The 19,988-nt window shown below is 38.9% G+C and overlaps 1 protein-coding gene across 4 annotated transcripts in view; it reads left to right on the top strand.

The window, feature by feature from the left end:
* Positions 1-19,988, top strand: part of fam131bb (family with sequence similarity 131 member Bb) — a 63,808-nt gene that overhangs the window by 22,409 nt on the left and 21,411 nt on the right. The gene's annotated exons all lie outside the window — the stretch shown is intronic.

Raw genomic sequence — 19,988 nt, 5'->3', positions numbered from 1 at the left:
GGTTTAGTCCTTGATTAGACCTGATTTAGTCTTGGTTTAGACCTGGGTTAGTCTTTGTTTAGTCTTTGTTTAGACCTGGTTTAGTCCTACTTTAGGTCTGTTTTAGTCCTTGTTTAGACCTGGTTTAGGCTTATTTAGATCTGGTTTAGTCCTTGATTTAGACCTGGTTTAGTCATTGTTTAGACCTGGTTTAGTCCTTCTTTAGACCTGGTTTAGTCTTTCTTTAGGTCTGGTTTAGTCATTCTTTAAATCTGGTTTAGTCCTTGTTTAGACCTGGTTTAGTCCTTCTTTAGGTCTGGTTTAGTCCTTCTTTAGACCTGGTTTAGTCTTTCTTTAGGTCTGGTTTAGTCCTTCTTTAGATTTGGTTTAGTCCTTGTTTAGACCTGGTTTAGTCCTTGTTTAGACCTGGTTTAGTCCTTCTTTAGGTCTGGTTTGGTCCTTCTTTAGGTCTGGTATAGTCCTTCTTTAGATCTGGTTTAGTCCTTGTTTAGACCTGCTTTAGTCCTTCTTTAGATCTGTTTTAGTTCTTGTTTAGACCTGGTTTAGTCTTTGATTAGACTCATTTAGTTCAAAAATGTGGTACTAGTTTCAGGTTCTGATTTAGCATTTAGTTGTAGTGAAGACTTAGTTCAGCCTGGATTAGGTTTTAGTTACCAGTTTTGTCCGTTTAACATACAATAAACATCGCAAAACATCTGAGCAGCTGTCAGGTTCAATACTGGACTGGTGCAGACTTGGTGTATTCGTCTGCTCATAGAAACATGACCCGTCCTGTCCCTGTGGAGCTGTGATAGAGGCCACTGCCCTCTCTGCTGTAGTATGTTATCTGTATGCTGCGCTCAAACCCATAGATGCATTCTTGTTCTTTGAGGCTGAGCGCTGCAGGTAAACTCGCTTCATAAGACAGAGAAAAAACATCGGTATTACACGTCTTGCATATAGATTTTCTGGATTACAAAGGTTTAAGACTTGGTTTAGTCTAGATTGGTTTATTTTAGAGATAGTTTCAGATTTAGTCCTGGTTTAAGTCTGTTTAATCCTTGTTTAGACCTGGTTAGTCCTTCTTTTAGGTCTGTTTTAGTCCTTGTTTAAACCTGGTTTAAGCCTTGTTTATACCAGGTTTAGTCCTTTCTTTTAGGTCTGTTTTAGTCCTTGTTTAGACCAGTTTTAGTCCTTGTTTAGACCTGGTTTAGTCCTTCTTTTAGGTCTGTTTTAGTCCCTGATTAGACCTGGTTTAGTCCTTTTTTAGGTCTGTTTTAGTCCTCGTTTAGACCTGGTTTAGTCCTCGTTTAGACCTGGTTTAGTCCTTGTTTAGACCTGGTTTAGTCCTTTTTAAGTCTGTTTTAGTCCTTTTTTAGGTCTGTTTTAGTCCTTGTTTAGACCTGGTTTAGTCCTTTTTTTTTTTAGGTCTGTTTTAGTCCTTGTTTAGACTTGATTTAGTCCTGGTTTAGTTCTATTTTAGTCCTTCTTTAGACCTGCTTTAGTCTTTGATTAAACTCATTTAGGTAATTAGTAAGGTAATCTAGTCTAGATTGTTTAGTTTCAGATTTAGTCCTGATTTAGACCTGGTTTAATCCTCTTTTACACTTCATTTAGACTTGTTTTAGACCCATAATTTAGTCCAGATTACAACTATTTAAATTCTGGTTTGGTTCTGGCATAGTCCATTTGTTCGGGCATAAAAGAGGACTTGAAGCTGCACTACGTTACCTTTCCGAAGCAGCGTATGCCACCTGCTTGTCTCCATGGTTACCTTTTTACCTTGGATGTTACACAGTATGGCATTAAACCTCGCTGTCAACATGGAAACAAGCAGGCGACAAGCAGGCAACGTAACAGGTCAGATCTGTGAAGAGGCAACCCCATTTTGAGCAATAAAATGCCTTATTGAATAAATCTTTAATGCCATACCGTGGAACATTTGAGCATACTGAAGCTACTCGTTAGAACATCTCCATGGAGACAAGCAAGTGTAATACTGTCTAATACTTTCCTTCTTGGCAGTAGAACAGATTCAAAGTGACTTTTGTTGGTCAAAATCATGCCTTTTGCAAATATTTTAATCAAACCGTCCTCTTTGTACTAATGACTCACAAATGACCTTTCACACGTTGCTGATTCAGCCATTATGCCGTTTTGCTTCTGCATTTCGGTTTTTCGGTCTCCATGGCAACCACACGATCATCAACCATAAACAGTTGTAACACGTTTTAATAAGCTGCCAGTGTCCTTCGCCGCTTCACTGCGATCGGCACCATCAGCATTTAGCCTTAGCATGTAGCATTTTGTGCTGTGAAGATGAAAGCGGTGTGAAGTCAAGGCCGCGCACAGAAATCTTGAAATACAATTATCCACGTTAAAAATATTTGTACTTGAGTGTAGCTTAGTTTATTCTTGTTGTAGTCCTAGTTCAGAGCTGGTTTTGACCTGGTTTAGACCTGGTTTTAATCCTCTTTTAAACCTGACAAAATTCATATAAAATTTTGTAGAACCTAGGTCACAATTTCAGTTTCATCACAATCCATTTATTATCTTTAACTAAATCTATCTACTGTTTTTTAGAGTCTTATACGTGACTGTGATTGGTTAAATCCACTTGTTGATGGAGGCTCTATTCACACTTACGTCACAAACCAGGAACACTTTTGGAAACATGCGTTGACAGCTTTCAGCTCTGTTCGTGCTAGTAACTCTCACAAAATCTTGGAAAAATTTGAAAATGCATTGTAGCGTTCCGTTATGTTCGGCTAATCAACAATTACAACCATACCTCAGTTTTCATAATTTCCCCACTGACGCACAACTCCGAGTGCACCGGGTACATGCGATTAGAAGAGACGAGAGCGTCAAATTCAAGATGATTCCAAACAGCACATACATTTGCAGTCTTCATTTTATGGCTGATTGCATTTACTTCAGTGGGTTTTATCACAGTCGGTAGGTTATATAAGTTATATAGTCAGAAGTTGCCATCACAGCATTCCAAACGTCTTCCTGGTTTGTGATGTAAGTGTGAATAGAGCCTATAGGTGAATGGCAAAGGTATCTGTGTTTGTAAACCACGAGAAAATTACTGAATGCCAGTACAGTTTCATACTTAAAAGGGTCTATATTATGCTATTTTTTAATCTATGTTATAATTAGGGATGTAACGATAACCAAAATATCGTGATATCGTAGCGTCAAAGTTCTCACAATAACATCATGGATCATCACAATATATCGAATAACAGTTATGTTATGGTGCAACAATTAGACAGAGGGAACTACATAGACCATGATCCTTTGCTCCATTTCAGTGCAGACTACAAGAAGAAATAACAGTTCTAATCACTTTTAAGTCTTAATTTTTTTGGATTAAGTCTTGTCAAGGCTGTTATTATTGTTATTGCTGTATGATGGATATTGTTACATCCCTTATCGTGAGCTTTCCCACAATATTGTGAGCTTTCCCACAATATCGCAATAAATATCGTACCATGACGATATCGTATTGTGAGACTTGCGGATCATTATACCCCAGTTATAATGTTTCCTCATCACAAACAGACCTGGAGTTGTGTTTAGTTTCATTCACTCATGTTTAACACACAAATCCTCCATATTTAGGCTGAGTTCTTCTCTTAAACAGAAAACACTCTGTTACACCTTGTGATGTCATGTGATAATACAGCAAGTGCTCCACTGTGTTTTGAAACTCCATACACCTTCACTAGAATCATTTGGATGATTTTTGCCCTGGAATTTTTCTGATCTCTACTGAACGAAAGGTAAAATGAGCTGTTAACTTGAAAACTACCACTATGACATCACAAAGTGGAGCAGAGCAGTTTGAGCTTTGCGGATGTAGACAGCTGAATAATCCAGGATTACTTAAACATGTGTGAATGAAACAAAACACAGCTCCGGGTCTGTTTTTGATGAGGTAACAGCATTATAACATGACCTAAAGCTCACGAGAATCCACATTAAGCATGGTTTAGCTCGGTTTCCTAATGTTATATTGCTCAGATATTCTCTGGTATAGTCCTTCTTTAGAATTTGTGTAGTCCTGGTCTGGTTTTCTTTTAGTTCTGTTTTGTCCTTATTTAGATCTGGTATAGTCCTTCTTTTTTGTCCCTCAACTCCACGATATCCAAATCTCCCAGTACGATATTATTACAATATGCATCTTACGGTACGATATTTGTTGCGATATTTTGGAGAGATGTGTAGAGCTGTAAATATGATACTTTTTTGCTTTTAAAATACCTTGACAAGACTTTGGTGAGAATCATTGCTGTCATAATCACAAGAATTAAAGTAAAAAACATATTTCTTCATATTTCTTCATTCTCACTGGAAACATGACTTGCATATAGATTTTTTGGATTACAAAGGTTTAAGACTTGGTTTAGTCTAGACTGGTTTATTTTAGAGGTAGTTTCAGATTTAGTCCTGGTTTAGTCCTGGTTTATGTCTGGTTTAGTCCTTGTTTAGACCTGGTCTAGCCATTTTTTGGTCTGTTTAGTCCTTGTTTAGAAGTGCTTTAGTCCTTTTTTAGGTCTGTTTTAGTCCTTGTTTAGATCTGGTTTAGTCCTGGTTTAGGTCTGTTTTAGTCCTTGTTTGGACCTGGTTTAGTCCTTTTTTAGGTCTGTTTTAGTCCTTGTTTAGACCTGGTTTAGTCCTTCTTTAGGTCTGTTTAGTCCTTGTTTAAACCTGGTTTAGTCCTGGTTTAGGTCTGGTTTAGTCCATCATTACTCATCATCAATCATTACTGTCATAATCACAAGAATTAAAGCAAAAAACATATTTCTTCATGTTGTCTGCACTGAAATGAATCATGGGATATGTAGTTATTAACTGTTGCTACTATAAAATCATGCGTTTAAGTAAAGGAACTTGTGATTCAATATATTGTGGCAGCCCACGATATTATTGTAAGCCCTTTGATGATACGATATTGCGATATTTTGATTATTGTTACATCCCTACTGTCCACTGTAGCTCTGTATATGGTTGAATGAAGAGCTGGTTTAATCCTGGTGTAGCTCTCACTTTCGCAGTAATTATTACAAGATACTAAAGTTGTATCTGTAAGATGTCCATGGCACATGTAAACAGAAAGAGGCAGCTTGTTGTTTAGAAGAGGTTGTAAGTGCGTAAATGAGCACAGATGCACCTACAGCCAGTGGGAAAAACACCAGATTGTAATTGCTGTGCTGACCAGTCGAACTTAAAGCTCGTTTATAAAGTTTGGGCATGAGTCATCGAACTGCGTCAAAACCGTCGCCAGATACAATGCAGATTTGGAGACGCAAAGTACTGGGGTTAGTGTCTGCACAAATGTATTCTGATTTTTCAGTGTGTAGTCGTGCAGTAAAGGCGCACTGTGTAACTATGCTGGTCCATCTGTCTGTCTGTCAACTACTTGTCTCCATGGAAACCTACTAACCTATTGTGCATTTATTTATTTACAGGTGTTTTATTGTGCAAAAAATCCTTAAGAATTAGTGACAAGTTGTAAAAAGTGATTGAAAAACCTGCATTCTTATTGCGAAGGGGCTCGCCTCTCCACAGATCTGACCTACAACCTGATCACCTGCTTGTCTCCATGCAGTTAATGTCCAGATAATGCCCTATTTTGGAACATTCTAGGCAAATTACCCTGGACACAAGCAGGTATCGCTCTACGGTAAAGCTCTGTTGAAAAATGTTTTATAGTTATTAGGCGCCAGGCTTATCTAAACATGCCAAAACAAGGCCTATTATAACATATTGTTCCATTTGTCGTTCTTTGTGCTTGAATTCATGCTCCAACATTAATCACATCACAATTCAGGGCACTGTGTTCACTGCTACTACAGTTTGAGCTGCAGCACGGGCCTGTGTTTGTGAATATGGGACAAAGCTCTGTCCACGATAGTCTACTTCAGTTTACTGTGAATAAACTTTATCCAGTTCAGAGAAATCCGTGTATCATTTGTTCATTTGTTTTTCAAAATAAAAGCAAAAGTAAGAAAACAAGAAAACTACTATTTTGTTCGTTATTTGTCTCCAAAAACAAAATGAAAAAACGGATAATGATAAATTTTTTGTGTTTAAACGAGTAATGGCAAAACGGATAATGGTCGTTTCCAGTTTCATCCAACTTTGACCATGGATCTATAATAAAATCTGGAGGTGCCGGACTTTTGTGCTGCATATGGACTGAACCAGGACTGATCCAAGGACTAAACCAGAACTAAACCAGAACTGAAGCAGCACTAAGTGTCGGGACGAGCCCAGAGATGCATCCACGTAGACTGTTGGGTGACCAGAGGCGAAAGGACCTGCACAGAGCCACACCCCATGGGGCTAAGTGCATCCGTTGCCCGGTTGTGCCCTGCTCCGTGGGCTCGTTGCTCTCCGTCCCTCTCTCTCTCAAGTCCAAGATTAGTCCTGGTTTAGTCCTGGTTTAGACCTGGTTTAGTCCTGTTTTAGTCCTGTTTTAGTCTTGTTTTAGCCCTAGCTCAGTCTTGGTTTAGTCCTCCTGGTTTAGTCCTTGGTTCAGTCCTGTTTTAGTCCTGGTTTAGTCCTTGGTTCAGTCATGTTTTAGTCCTGGTTCAGTCCTGTTTTAGTCCTGTTTTAGTCCTAGCTCTGTCCTGGTTTAGTCCTCCTGGTTCAGTCCTTGGTTCAGTCCTGTTTTAGTCCTGGTTCAGTCCTGTTTAAGTCTTGTTTTAGTCCTAGCTCAGTCCTGGTTTAGTCCTCCTGGTTCAGTCTGTTGCTCAGTCCTGTTCTAGTCCTGGTTCAGTTCTGGTTCAGTCCGTCCATTTGCAAGCGCAAAATGAATTGGGTAATGGGAAACAAATCGTTATCCGTTCTGTCATTTTGGTTTTGGAGACAAATAATGAAGAACTTTTTATTTATTTTTTTCATATTCTTATTTTTGGTTTTAATTTGAAAAATGGATGAACGAACGATACACGAATACAGAGTAATATTTTAAATGGCATCAGTGCTGACTCTACACTTACTAAATAAAAAATCACTTCATAGCTATGGCGCAGTGCGAGTTCACTATAGACATAACGCCATAAGGAGCTCAGAAATCTACGCCATGATACAAATGCTATAGAAAAATCCTCCATGTTGTTTGATTCAGGAGGCAATGTCCACAGAGATGTACTGTATTTGGCAAAAGAAGGTATGAGTCACCAGCACCACTACACAGTACACAACATATTTCTGAAAGAATAAGATTACTTTTGTGTCAAGCTTTCCGTCTTAAAATCAACTGAAATTATTGCTCTATGTATCATTTCCAGTGAGGATCTGCCACATGCTCAGGGATGTTATTGTTTCCCTGGAATATCCCACAGTATGGCATTAAACTTGCACATCTTACACTGCAAAAAAGCAAAAAATGTTTAGATATAAACACTTAAATCTATCAGAATATGACTTAAAATGAAATTATCTGTCCATGCAGCAAGATAATTTTACTTGACAAGTTATCAAGTTATCCTAAAATAAACTACCTCTTGAGTAGAATTAAACAGTTCAGTAGATAAAACTAAATCTAGTCAAGTTAAGATGACTTGAATTCAGAAAGTCTTATCATGATTTGAGTAAATTTCACTTGTAAGTAAAATTATCTGCCAATGGAACATGACTTTTTGTGCTTAAAATATGGAAATACATTTTGCTACACTAAAAAAAATGAAAAACAACAACTTTTTACACTCAAAATATTTGTATTTATTTATTTATTTGTTTGAGCAAGGTAACAAAATCAACAACACTAACAAAAAAACAAAACAAAAACATGGATATGTACATATTTGGGCCCTGGTGCTCAAAAAGAGTAGGATGAAGTTAAAAAAAAAAAAAAAAAAAAAAAAACTTATAATATCCTACCCCAGTTGTCTTCCATAATCAGATGTTTTTTTGTTTGTTTTTTTTCACACAAAATAAGAAACTAAATTATTGAATTAAGAAAAACATACTTATTCCATTGGTCCTTATTCCATTGATCAATCTACTCAAATAAAGTAAAATGTTCTTAATTTAAGTCATTTTAACTTACCTACATATTGTTTTTTTCCAATGTAAACCTGAAAACAAGATGAATAACCTGATACAAGTGATAAAATCTTCGCCAGATCAGAGAAATTTGCTGTGTAAAAACATGCATTGCTTACTGCGAACAGGCTCGCCTCTCCATAGATACGACCTGTAACTTAACCTGGTGGCCATTCTGTGAAATATTACAAGAAAAGAAGAAAAGCAACAGCATCTCCAATAGAAAACAGTGGAAATTTGGACACACTCAGTTCATCCATCACATTACAAACATTAAAATGAAAAGGTGTTAGAGTGGAGAAAAAAAAAGTTAGAGTGAAAAATTGAAAAAGTTTCTCAAACTGTAGTGCACACAAGCTCCTTCAGGTGGTTCTTTGCTCTTCAGTTTGTGCGTTTGTCTAATTTAGAGTTCATTATTTCCATTTTATTGTCCTCCTTTGGATCATTACTTGTTTAGAACTACACTGGAATTGATGTAGTCCACTTTAAACCTAGATTAGACCCGGAATAGTCCTGTTATGGACCTGGTTTGGCTCTGGTGGTACTCGGAAAGCCAAATCTTTTCTTTAGTAGTACTTGTTGTGAAAACTTTGAGCGCCTCTGCCACAGCCACTGTCTTGACGGTGGCATGTGGAGCAGTAATAGCTTGAAATTATTCCTAGAATTTGGTGCCAGTATTTGTTGAATCCAGTGCTGCTGTTATAAAACACATTAACTATCTCTGCAGTTGGTTCTGTCTTTTCATGTTGGTGGCCTTAAACGTCTCTATCACTCACTCAGACACGGTTCTTTTGAAAATTTTACCTTGGGCTTGCTACAATATTGAAAATGCCTCCTAGCGTACCCTGACATGTCCTCGTTTGACGCTTTCCTAACTGCAAGGTAAACTGCTTAAAATGAAAGTCGACTACTATAATTTATATTGATTAAAAGGCAAATTCCAAGTGTTTGTATTAGTCTATAAAGAATTTAAATGTCAAAAAGAATGTACTTTTCTCTAAATCCTTTAAACTCATAATTTGAAGTGAACTTGAAAATAGGTTCATGATGTTTTTTCTTGTGGGAACTGTTTGGCACTACTGTTTCCTGTTTCTGCTCTTGTTGTTGTCTTTAAAGAGGAATTCCCTTGTTCCTTTATTTCCCGTGTGGAGTGGCTCTCGCTGTGGTTCGTTCCAAGGTTTCTCTTTTTTGTGCTGTTTTTTTTTTTTTTTTTTTTTTTTTTTTTAAAGGAGGGATAGGGGGCAATTTGGCACAGTTATCCATGTGCTTGTTTCCTCTGTACGCTGGTTAATCTGCTTGACTGTTTCGCATTTTGTCCAAATTTCAAATAGTTTGTTAGTTAGGACCTGCAAGGCAACTGGTTTATTCTGGTTTGTTTTATTTCAAGTTTTTGCCATCCAAATGAGAAATTGAAATGGCAAAAATGTGAGCCTGTAATACTGCTTTCTGATTGAAAACCAAAACACTATATACAAAGAACTTAGCCGTCATGTCCAGTGCTTTTTTGTAATTATGAATAACAACATTATGGTAATCAGTAAAGCCTCGTCCGGCGCTCCTTGTTTGTTTTACCGCTTCCATATTTGCATGTGCTGTGTGGTACCTGGCCCCTGATTGGTGGGGTGTGGTCCTGTCGCTCTTGGGCTCGCTCTGACGTCCGTCGTGCTGTGGTTGGAGGATTGACGTCGTGCTCCTCCAATCCCCTTCCTTCACATCCCATCCCATTGCCACTCTCATTGATAGACGTGTCATTAGTTGCCTCCCATTGCCATTGCGATTTGTTTATTATGACTCTAGGGGTTGTTATTGACCTGTTATTTACTGTAATCGCCAGTTTGACTTGGCCTTTGGGCATTTGTGTTTTCTTTGATTTATACTTACCCCATTAGAGGTATTGTTTATTTGTATTTGGAATTTTTGATTTATCTTATGTAAAACACATTTTTTCTAATTTAACTTACATTTACTTTATAAAAGCGAATTAATACTTCATCACATCTTGTTTTTGTTACTTTCCTTTGTCCATAGCACTGGGTTGTAACAGGGAGAAAATGGGGAACTTTTATGACATTTCAATACCTACACGCTTCTTTTAAAGATTCATGTAACTTTTCGGGTTGAGGATTTGCGATGTTGCTTGTCTCCATTGAGCTATTATTGCTTTTCTTTCCCAAAATGTTCCACAGTATGGCATTAAACCTGTTTATCTGGCTTTTGTTCAATTACAGGTGTTAAATGGTCCAAAAATGCATTGAATAACATAGTATCTGTAACATGAGTGTCCTGGCCTCTCCATAGATCTGACCTATACCTTGGCCTGGTGGTGTCCCTTAATTCCAATATGTGCAACAGAACACTCCAGGTTCCAGGCAAAGCAATATCATCCTCTAGAAAAGTTACAGCGTGCACCTTTTCCTTTGAGCGGAGTGCCCTTTAGGCCGCCGCGCTGTGCCGTCGCAGATGGGCTGTGAGTCTGACTGTGAGCAGGAAGCTGAGGGATTGGCCTCTGTCCAGAGCAGAGAAGCAGGGGCCACAGGAACACACTCAAGGTGATCGCTGCGGTGATGTAGTGCCTCTGAGTGGAGACCCACGACCTGGAGCTCACGTCAGAGAAGTGTGCGTGTGCATGTGTGTGGGGGGGTATATTTATGACATTATGGGGCCTCAAATCTGTACACACACTCACAACACGGGGACCTGCCTGCCTTATGAGGACAAAAATCAGTTCGTAAATCATTTTTTATACATCAGCAATATGATTTAAAGTTAGGATATGTGTTAATTAAGGTTGTAGGGTGTAGGTCAAGGTTAGTGGTGACAGAAGGTTAGGATCAGTGTCTAGGAAATTAATGTAAGTCAATCTAATGTCTCCGAAATCTGGTCTGTCCCCATGACATAAATCAGTTATTACAATGACATGGATTAAAGTTCAGACGTGTGTTCAATGAGCTAAAATTAAGCAAAATTTACTGTTTTGAGCTTTTAGATATGTTATAACATTTTGCATCATTCAGTAATCCTCTATAAAACATCTCTCATTTTGAAATTGTTGCGTTGGATTGTTGCGTCACAGAAACACTACACAGTTTTATTGCCAGAAATAATGTGTGTTTCTTTAATGAGCCATTATTTTACATTCTAAAATACAAAAGAATGTGAACTTCACACATCAGTTACTTGAGATGGGTGCGTTGGAGGAGAGGGAGCAGCCCAAGAACATAGAGAAAAATCCCACACACACCGTTTTACTAGCAAATTGTGAGATTTATTAGGACGAATCGTGCAACGTTTCAGTGCCGAAACATATAAATCTTACAATTTACAAGAAAGACGATGTACGGGATTTTTCTCTACATTCTAAAATACAAAGTGCCAAAGTAAATGTACCTAAAGGCCAATGCAAAATTCAAATAATCCATAAAATGTATCCTTTAAAGTTAGGGTTTAGATTAAGGTTCACTCTCCAGGAAATGAATCTAAGTCAATGTAATATTCCCAAGAAGCATGGAACAAGTGTGTGCGCATGTGTGTGTGCGTGTGTGTGTGCGTGTGTGTGAGAGAGGGATCCAAGGACTCCACCGTAGCATGATATGGCTGCACATTCATCCAGGTTTACTGCCTCACTGTCCATGTGCCATTACAATTCAGCCTGTCACCCGATAGCAGCTGGAGAGCCGTGCGGCTGATAATATGTAGTAAAATGATCCTTGGCGTATAGGGCTTTGTGGAGTAGTTGTATTTGTGTGAGATTTCAAAGTGTGTAGCAAATCAGAAATAAGAGGCCTGTGCGTGTGGGCTCGTGATGACAAGCGCTTCAGTAAACAACATGACTCAGGCGCAGCGTGAGGTTTGAAATCAAACTTAGAGCTGTTAAAGATATACACAGAGAGTGACAGAGTGTGAGAATGTCCCAGATGATCTCACTGACCTGATCCTCAAGAGAAGATGTTGTGTTTTTTTGTGAGTTCAGTTTAGGGATTGGCCATTATTTTTGGGCATATCTCTCGTGTCTCACTACTGCAGAAAGCGCTTCCTCTATCACGTAGTGTTCATTATAAATTTATCAGGCCATTATGCTGTTTGTTTGGGAGTGTCTGGGTGAGGATGCTGAAGTTGTGCCAAGACTCTGTGGCCTGTGGATTCTTACCACAGTTTGCACCAGAGCCTCAGCCTCTAACTGTGTGAGCACTGGCCACCTGCTGTCCTGAGTGAGAGCCTGCACAGAGGAGACCTGCTCAGAGCCTCATTTCCATTGGTTCACTCTGGAGTCGATTGATATGGTCCAAAAGAGGGTCCAAACGGGACCCTGGGGGGCACTAGCTGTCAGAGGGGTATCGCCCACAACTCCCAAATCATTTTAGCTAAGACATGGCTAAAACAACCAAACAAGTTGATTAGATTAGAGAGAACGCCGACAGCAGATATAAACAGAGAATAAAAATCTCTCACCAAATGCTGAATTCGTCTTGTGATAAACCACTGAAATTAGCTTTACGATTAAGAGAATAATTCAGGTACAATTTTGATTTAATTTATTAAGAAAACATGAGTTACGTTTGGGTGGCAACAGTTGCTCACGCAGCAGAGCCCTGCCCCTGGATCCAGAGACGGAGAATGGAGACTCTACTCGGCTGGAGGGACCCGCATCAAATAGAACAAATGAACCATGCCAAAGGAAAATAGGCTGTAGAGGACCAGCACTGAGAGGACCTGCATTGTGAGGATCAGCACTGTGAGGGCCTGAGTGATGACCTGCAGTGTGAGGACCTGCACTGTCAGGACCTGCTCTGTGAGGGCCTGCACTGTGAGGACCTGAGTGAGGACCTGCATAGTCAGGACCTAAACTATGAGGACCTGCACTGTGAGGACCAGCACTGTGAGGGCCTGAACCGTGAGGACCTGCACAGTGAGGCCCTGCACTGCGAGGACCTGCACTGTGAGGGCCTGAACTGTGAGGGCATGAACTGTGAGGGCATGAACTGTGATGACCAGGACAGAGAGGAGATGCACTGTGAGAATCTCCAATGTGATAACCTCCACTGTGAGGACCTCCACTGTGAGGACCTCCACTGTGAGGATCTCCACTGTGAGGACCTCCACTGTGAGGACCTCCACTGTGAGGACGTGCAGAGGATTTGTTGCATTGGAGCACATACACAGATTAATGAGCCGTGTCAGGCCTGTCAGTGACTGGAGCACTGAGCTGGGATGTCCAGTATAATACTCCCACTGCGCTGGAGCATGACATATATGTGCACAGAGTAAATGAGAGCTGCCTGTCACACACACTCTGGAGCCATCTGGACCCTGCTCCTGGTGCACAGGACTTTGCAGGAGGCCAGTTGCTGGTACCTCCGCCACTGCAGCTGTCGGTATAAACACACGGCCGCTCTCTCTCTCCTCTTCCTCTCTCTTTCTCTCCTGTTTCTCCTCTCTCTCTCTCCTCTCTCTTCAGACAGATGACGCTCAGTGCTTCCCTTTGTGCCTCTGGAGTGCCGTGGCGTTGACAGTGCAGCTCTGCAGATGTGTAGCTCAGTTCTGCTTGGTTGCTCCCCTCCATCTCTCTCCCACCCCCTCCCTCTCTCCCTGCGCTCCTTGGGTTGAGCTGGCTCCCTGATGGCCTGAGGGGTGGATTCTGCCTCTCCGCGGTGGTGAGGGGGGGAGGGGGCAGTGCCAGGGGATGCAGAGCTGGCTCAGGGCTTTAGTCATCTGCTCTTCTGTTGTTGTTGCCGTTTGTCGAGGAGGATCCCTGCCTGTCTTTGAGAACACAATTACACAAGTAGCCACAACACAGCTGCAGAGTCCACACCAGTCTCTGACCCACGGAGCTCACACCATCTGCGTGTTAAGAGACTAGTTAAAGGCGCTGTACCTGTTTTTTACTGCCTTATAAACATGAAAAACAGAACTGCTTCATTTTAAATTGGTGGTCCGGAGTTATTCCTCACTTACCTCATGCATTCCGAGCATCCTAATTATTCACTGCGACAATTCTGTAAGTGCTTTTCACAGCTTTCAGAGACTAGTGCGGAGTTTTGCCATCTCGGGAATGCTGACAGCAACTAGCATGCTACCACACTCTTCCATAATTCATTATTAGACTGAAAAACGCTTTATAATTAGATACATATTTTGACCTCAACAGCTACTTATACAATATATCTGTACTGGGACAAGATGCATTTTACTCAAACACATAAAATAAAATTGACTAGTGATCAGTATCATCACTCATTACACTCACCACAACCGTGCCCCGCTGATGTAATTACAGTGTGTTTTGTGAATCAGCCATTAGCATGAGATCTTTGGTCCACTGCAGTGTGAGGACTGGAGGGCAATCGGCTGCTGTCCACTCAGATCTGGCTCCAGACTCTGATTCATGTGAAGTGAAACTGCTTATGTCTTAATTGGCCTAACGAGACGAAGGAGGAGGAGGAGGAGAGACTAGGGTGTGTCTCTCTATGCTATACTTAGGCTTGTCCAGATATAGATATGGATGATATTGATAATGAAATATAAACTGTGCATTTGAAGTTGTATTCATGGGGAACTTTTTAAAATTTGTTTGCAGTACAGTAACATATATAAAAGAGTAGGTAAAGGTGCAGTATGTAGATTTTTCATGGAAATACTATTGCTTTGACAGGAATGTTACACTATATGACTTTAAACCGGGGTCTCCATACCTGTAGATCTCCACCTCCTTATAATTAGATTGCAAAGGGATTTCTGAATTATATATTGTACTGAATAACTCAAATTTAATTAATTACTAGGGGTCACAATAACCAAAATATCGTGATATTGTATCGTCAAAAGTCTCACAATAATAATATCGTGGGCTGTCACATTATATTTAGTTTATTTATTTATTTATTTATTTTACTTATTTAAACATTAATTTCAGAGACAAAGGATGCTCTGTGCCAGATCAAATTGCAAGTCTCTTTGATTAAATGAATAATTCTAGTGCAGCAATATAAAACCTAAAAACCATCATTGCAGACTGCATGAAGAAATAACTGTTATAAGCAATTTTTTTATCTTAATTATTTGGATTATGACAGAACCAAAGTCTTGTCAAGGCGTTTTAAGAGGAAAAAGTAGCATATTCACTGTTTTTTTAGTCTCCACAAAATATCGCAATAAATATCGCACCATAAGATACAAATCGTGGATGTAACATATTGAGAGACTTGGATAACGTTACATCCCTATTAATTACCATTGTAAATGTGGTATTTTGAACATTATGCACTAATAAAATGATAATGGTGTATGTTTTATAGGCATCTAACTGTACAACATCTAAAGCTTGACCTCTTATATCGATTTTTTTGCAACTGCTAAAATTAGTATCTCTCCAGCGTTTTCATTTTGTGAAGGTAGTTCACAAGATGCAAAAGGTTTTAGACCTCTGCTTTAAAACAGATATATCTAATATTTATTCAATTACATGTGCTTTTATTTGTCAAAAATATCTTGAAAAACATGTTCTCACGGTGTGCAGGGTCACCTTTGCACAGATCTAACCCGTAACTTGGCCCGCTGGTGACCCCTTTTTGTCTCTGTGGAGATAAAGTTTAATGGCATACTGTGGAAAATTGTGGGCGCTATAGATAGGAATTGGGTTTATAGTCATTTTAAGTCATGTAATTTGGGGAAAATAATTACATAATTGGACCCACATATTGGTATCTTCAGCTCTGTATTCTAAAAGAAATGATATCGCCCATGAAAAAAAACCAAAAAAAACAATTTCTTTCTATCTCTAGTAACAGGTGTACCACATCCCCCCTCCACACACATGTACAGAGCCTATATAGTTTGTGTTTGCAGTTTTGGCTCAAAATAGAGAGGAATCTAGGCCAGTCCCCACCCACATACAGACCTTATCTCTTTGTTTAAATAACACTGGCTATACATTAGGGCTGCAGTTATTTAGACAGGCAAACATAATTTCCAAACAACAAATTATCATGCCTTTTCCTGTAAAAACCTGTTCTGAAATGCATGGGATTCCTGGATTAGTTTAGGGTTAAGCAATCATATTTCAGTCTTCTCAAACATCACTTCTTCTGATCATGTTTAAAATGTGAACTTTGAACAAAATACAATTATCAAAACAAAAATCGCAAATCAGATTTAGAGGTGGGACCAAATCGTTGTTTTTCAAGTCTCGAGTAAGTCTCAAGTCTTTGACCTCAAGTCTGAGTCAAGTCCCAAGTCAAAAACAGGCAAGTCCAAGTCAAACCTCGAATCACTGGCCCATAAGTCTAAGTCCAGTCCAAGTCGTCTGCTTTGAGCTTCAAGTAATTTCAAGTTTTTAAGCCAAAGTAACAAATATAGCTTAGATTTTTGCAATTTATATGACTTTTAAGATGTGAATCATTATAGTCAGAACAGAAAGAATTCAGATTTAAAAGTGCTTCCCAAGTCTTCTCAAGTCACAGGCCTTTAGTCCAAGTGAAGTCCCAAGTCACTGACCTTCAAGTCGCGTATCAAGTCAAGTCTCAAGTCCTAAAAATAGTGACTTAAGTCTGACTCGAGTCCAAGTCACAGCTTGCAAGTCCCCATCTCTGATCAATTTGGACTTGCAGTACCTGTCTGCCTGCCTGATATTTTTCCAGAAACGCTCAGCACTACATGTACAATACATCCACGACACACTTCACGTAGGAGAGGTCACCTTTAGTTCAGGGCTGTCGGGAAAGTCCAGAGAGAGAGAGAGAGAGAGAGAGAGAGAGAAACGAGGAGGGGTGTGGGGGACACCGTGACAGACACAGGTCAACCTAAATGTGTCTTTCCTCTGTTTTAGACACAATAGTACAGGTTGTGTTCATGTTCTGGGGCTTGGGCCAATATAACTGGATTAAAAACTGGACTGTAAAATTACTATTATAGAAGGTTCCATTAGATTTTGAATTTTACATACCACTGAATTTCTCACTTTGATTTTTTTTTAAAACTCTGAATAAACATGTGTGAATAATTTAGATTCTGAACTTTAGTTGCAGAAATTTTAAGTGTTCATTGTGTTTAAAGTTCAATATATATGTTTTTAAAAGTCAATATTAAAAAAAATCACCTTTTAAATATTCAGCACAAATATGTTCAAGCCCTCAAATTCAACAGTCAGAATCCAGAGACACAAGATCAATTGCTTCTGCCTTGGCATCTTGGATCTTAGTTGTGAAATATTTCACTGTGAATTTTACGCTCTGAATTTTGACATTTTAACATACTGAAGCATATTGAAAAAGTAGACTTGAAATTTCAGCAACTAAAATTCATAATAAAAAATATTCAGGCATCTTTTTTCAGTGTTAAAAAATTCAGAATGAGAAATTCCAAATATAATGGAAAAAAATATCTTCCATAACTGCTGGGAAAAGGTAATTAAACTTTTTTTTTTTTTTTTTTTTTGAGAAGACGAGGTTCTGTTTCACGTGATAGGCCCAGCAATTACAGAGATTTGAATAATAGACCAGGTCAACAAATCTACCACTTAATTCTAACCTGTCCTCCAGCTCCGTTTTAAACTATAGGGCTCCTAGGCTGTTGTGGTGTAATGTGAAACCCACCTTTAGTCAAAACAGTCAAACATCACATCATATATTAAATTGGTTTGTAGTTTTGTCCCTTTTTCTTACCATTCAACTACAAATGACAGTAGAGATGAAAACTAGCCTGCAGCAATGACACATGTTAATGAATATGCACTGTTCCATATTCATTACAACAAACATGTCCTTTATTCTTGATTTACTATATGAATTATTTACACACAATTGACTCTTGTGAGGTTTAAGTGATGTTACAATGTTGTTTTCTCATCAAAAACACACTTGAAGTTGTGTTTTGTTTCATTCACACATTTATCCTTTATTATTGGGCAATCCTTTATTACACTACAAATATACTTCGGAACAAAGCAATGTATTGTGCTTTAGATTCATGTTACTGTACTCAAAAGCAGAAGGTTACAGAGTCAGACCAGGCCTCACAAATGCTGTAATTGAATAGACTCTGATGAAATGTTTGCAAAGTCATAAAAGTCCTGTTCTGGCCTGCCTCCAGATTGTAACGAGTTTGTCCTTGACAAATGTTAAACCATCGGTCAAGGTCTGTTCAGGAGGCTTAAGGAGGCAGCTGACAGCGGAGCAACACAATGCAATTTTCCTCCAATAAGACGCACCATAGACACAATATTATTAAACTATGTAGTAGTAATATAGTTTTGTTTAGTGGTGCTTGTTGACAGACGATGATCCATTGTATAGAAACCACTTACAGACTGAAGGTGACTCATGAGTTTATATTGGTGCATTCATATAATCTAAATGTATTCCTCAGATCATCTCTTGGACTGAAGTGGACCGTTGGCTCATGGGTCTCCCTGTTATGGGTCTGACCATCTGGATGCAAATGATGATGAAATTTAGGACATTTTATTGCAACTGTTGAAGATATGCAAATTTACATTTGAGCATCTTACTCAATGTATCCTTGGGCTCCATAGAGATGTTACTCCTTTGCCTTGAATGTTGAGTATGGCATTAATCAGTTTTGCATTTATTCAATAACAGGTGTTTCTAATGCTAAAAAAAGAACTGAATTGAAAATATTGATTCTTTCTGTGAGTGGGCTCGCCTTTCCACAAATTTGCTTTCCCTGGAGAGGTTCCACTGCTCTTGAATAAATTGTTTTCTTTGAAACATACTTTCTAAACAACTGCAGAATGATCATCCTTGGACTAATCGTTGCAATATTGAGATGTTGTGATGTGGAGACAGGTCTGGGTTTGTGAATCAGTGGGTCACTGGGTCACCTACACTGGACAGGGTTTCCTCTGAGGCCTGAAAGCTCAGCACAGAAACACTGCAGAAAAAGAATACCACACCTTATTATTCATAATGATTTATAATGAATGAATATGATATCCATTATTTTTCATGCTTATTCAAGTATTCACCATGAACTATGCCCTGCTGTATTTTGTAACATAATTTAAATATTAGTTTAGGGATACAATGAATTAATTATATTTACTATGTTGATCTGGCCCAAATTAACAATGATTTTTCATATTGAAGTAATTTACTGGTTGCTGTTTTTATTTTCTGCAGTGCTGATGGTTGGAGGAGGAGCATTATTTTTGCAGTGATGGTTGTTGGAGGAGGGAGGCCCCGTGAGGGGTGCACACAGAGCACAGACCCTCTGATAGTGAGGTGGCACCTGGAGACCGAGGCTGTGTTTAAACTCCATTAGAAGAGCAGACCTCTAATTAAACCAATGTTTTAATTAGGATTTGAGCAGCGAGGAAGTGGAGGAGGAGTACGATCAGACACTTATACACCCATGGATTTCAACAACCAACAGTACATATATGTTTCAATCAAATATATTTTGTATACTCTTTAAAATGGCTTCAGATAAGAATATTTGTCTAGGCTGGAGTTGTTTTGTTTTAGATTTCAGTCGCTGCTTCTTGCATTTGCACCTCTAAAGATGTCACATTGGTGTGCGTTTGTTGTTTGATGGATTTCATATGAGTCAGAGAATGCTTTTTACTTTTTTCAGTCATTTATTTAGCTCAGAATAGAAAAATTAATTTGCCTTGAAACTTTTCGAAACAAGTGCTCTATACCCGAAACTACTGAAACAAAGATGAACATCATGAATTAGTCATTTTAACTTCCGGATGCAGATATCCATATTCATTTGCAGTGTTTTGGTGTATTTCATCAGCTAGAGTTTCTCATTAACTTTATTAGTGTGGCAAACAAAAAGCTTGCCAATAAGATATTTTACCTGTTTATAAGTTTGTTTGATCGTGATGCAGATTCCCAGACATGGCTCCAAAGTACTGGCCATTCTAAAGGTGCACTGTAGCTGTAAATGTTTGACTTCAGCTACATTTCTGTCATCAGTAATCATTT

Source organism: Boleophthalmus pectinirostris, unplaced genomic scaffold, assembly GCF_026225935.1.
Source record: "Boleophthalmus pectinirostris isolate CB_2022bp ecotype Guang Dong unplaced genomic scaffold, ASM2622593v1 HiC_scaffold_6, whole genome shotgun sequence".
Classification (NCBI taxonomy): domain Eukaryota; kingdom Metazoa; phylum Chordata; class Actinopteri; order Gobiiformes; family Gobiidae; genus Boleophthalmus; species Boleophthalmus pectinirostris.
Note: the sequence above shows the minus strand (reverse complement) of the source record. Positions and strands in the feature narration are given on the sequence as shown.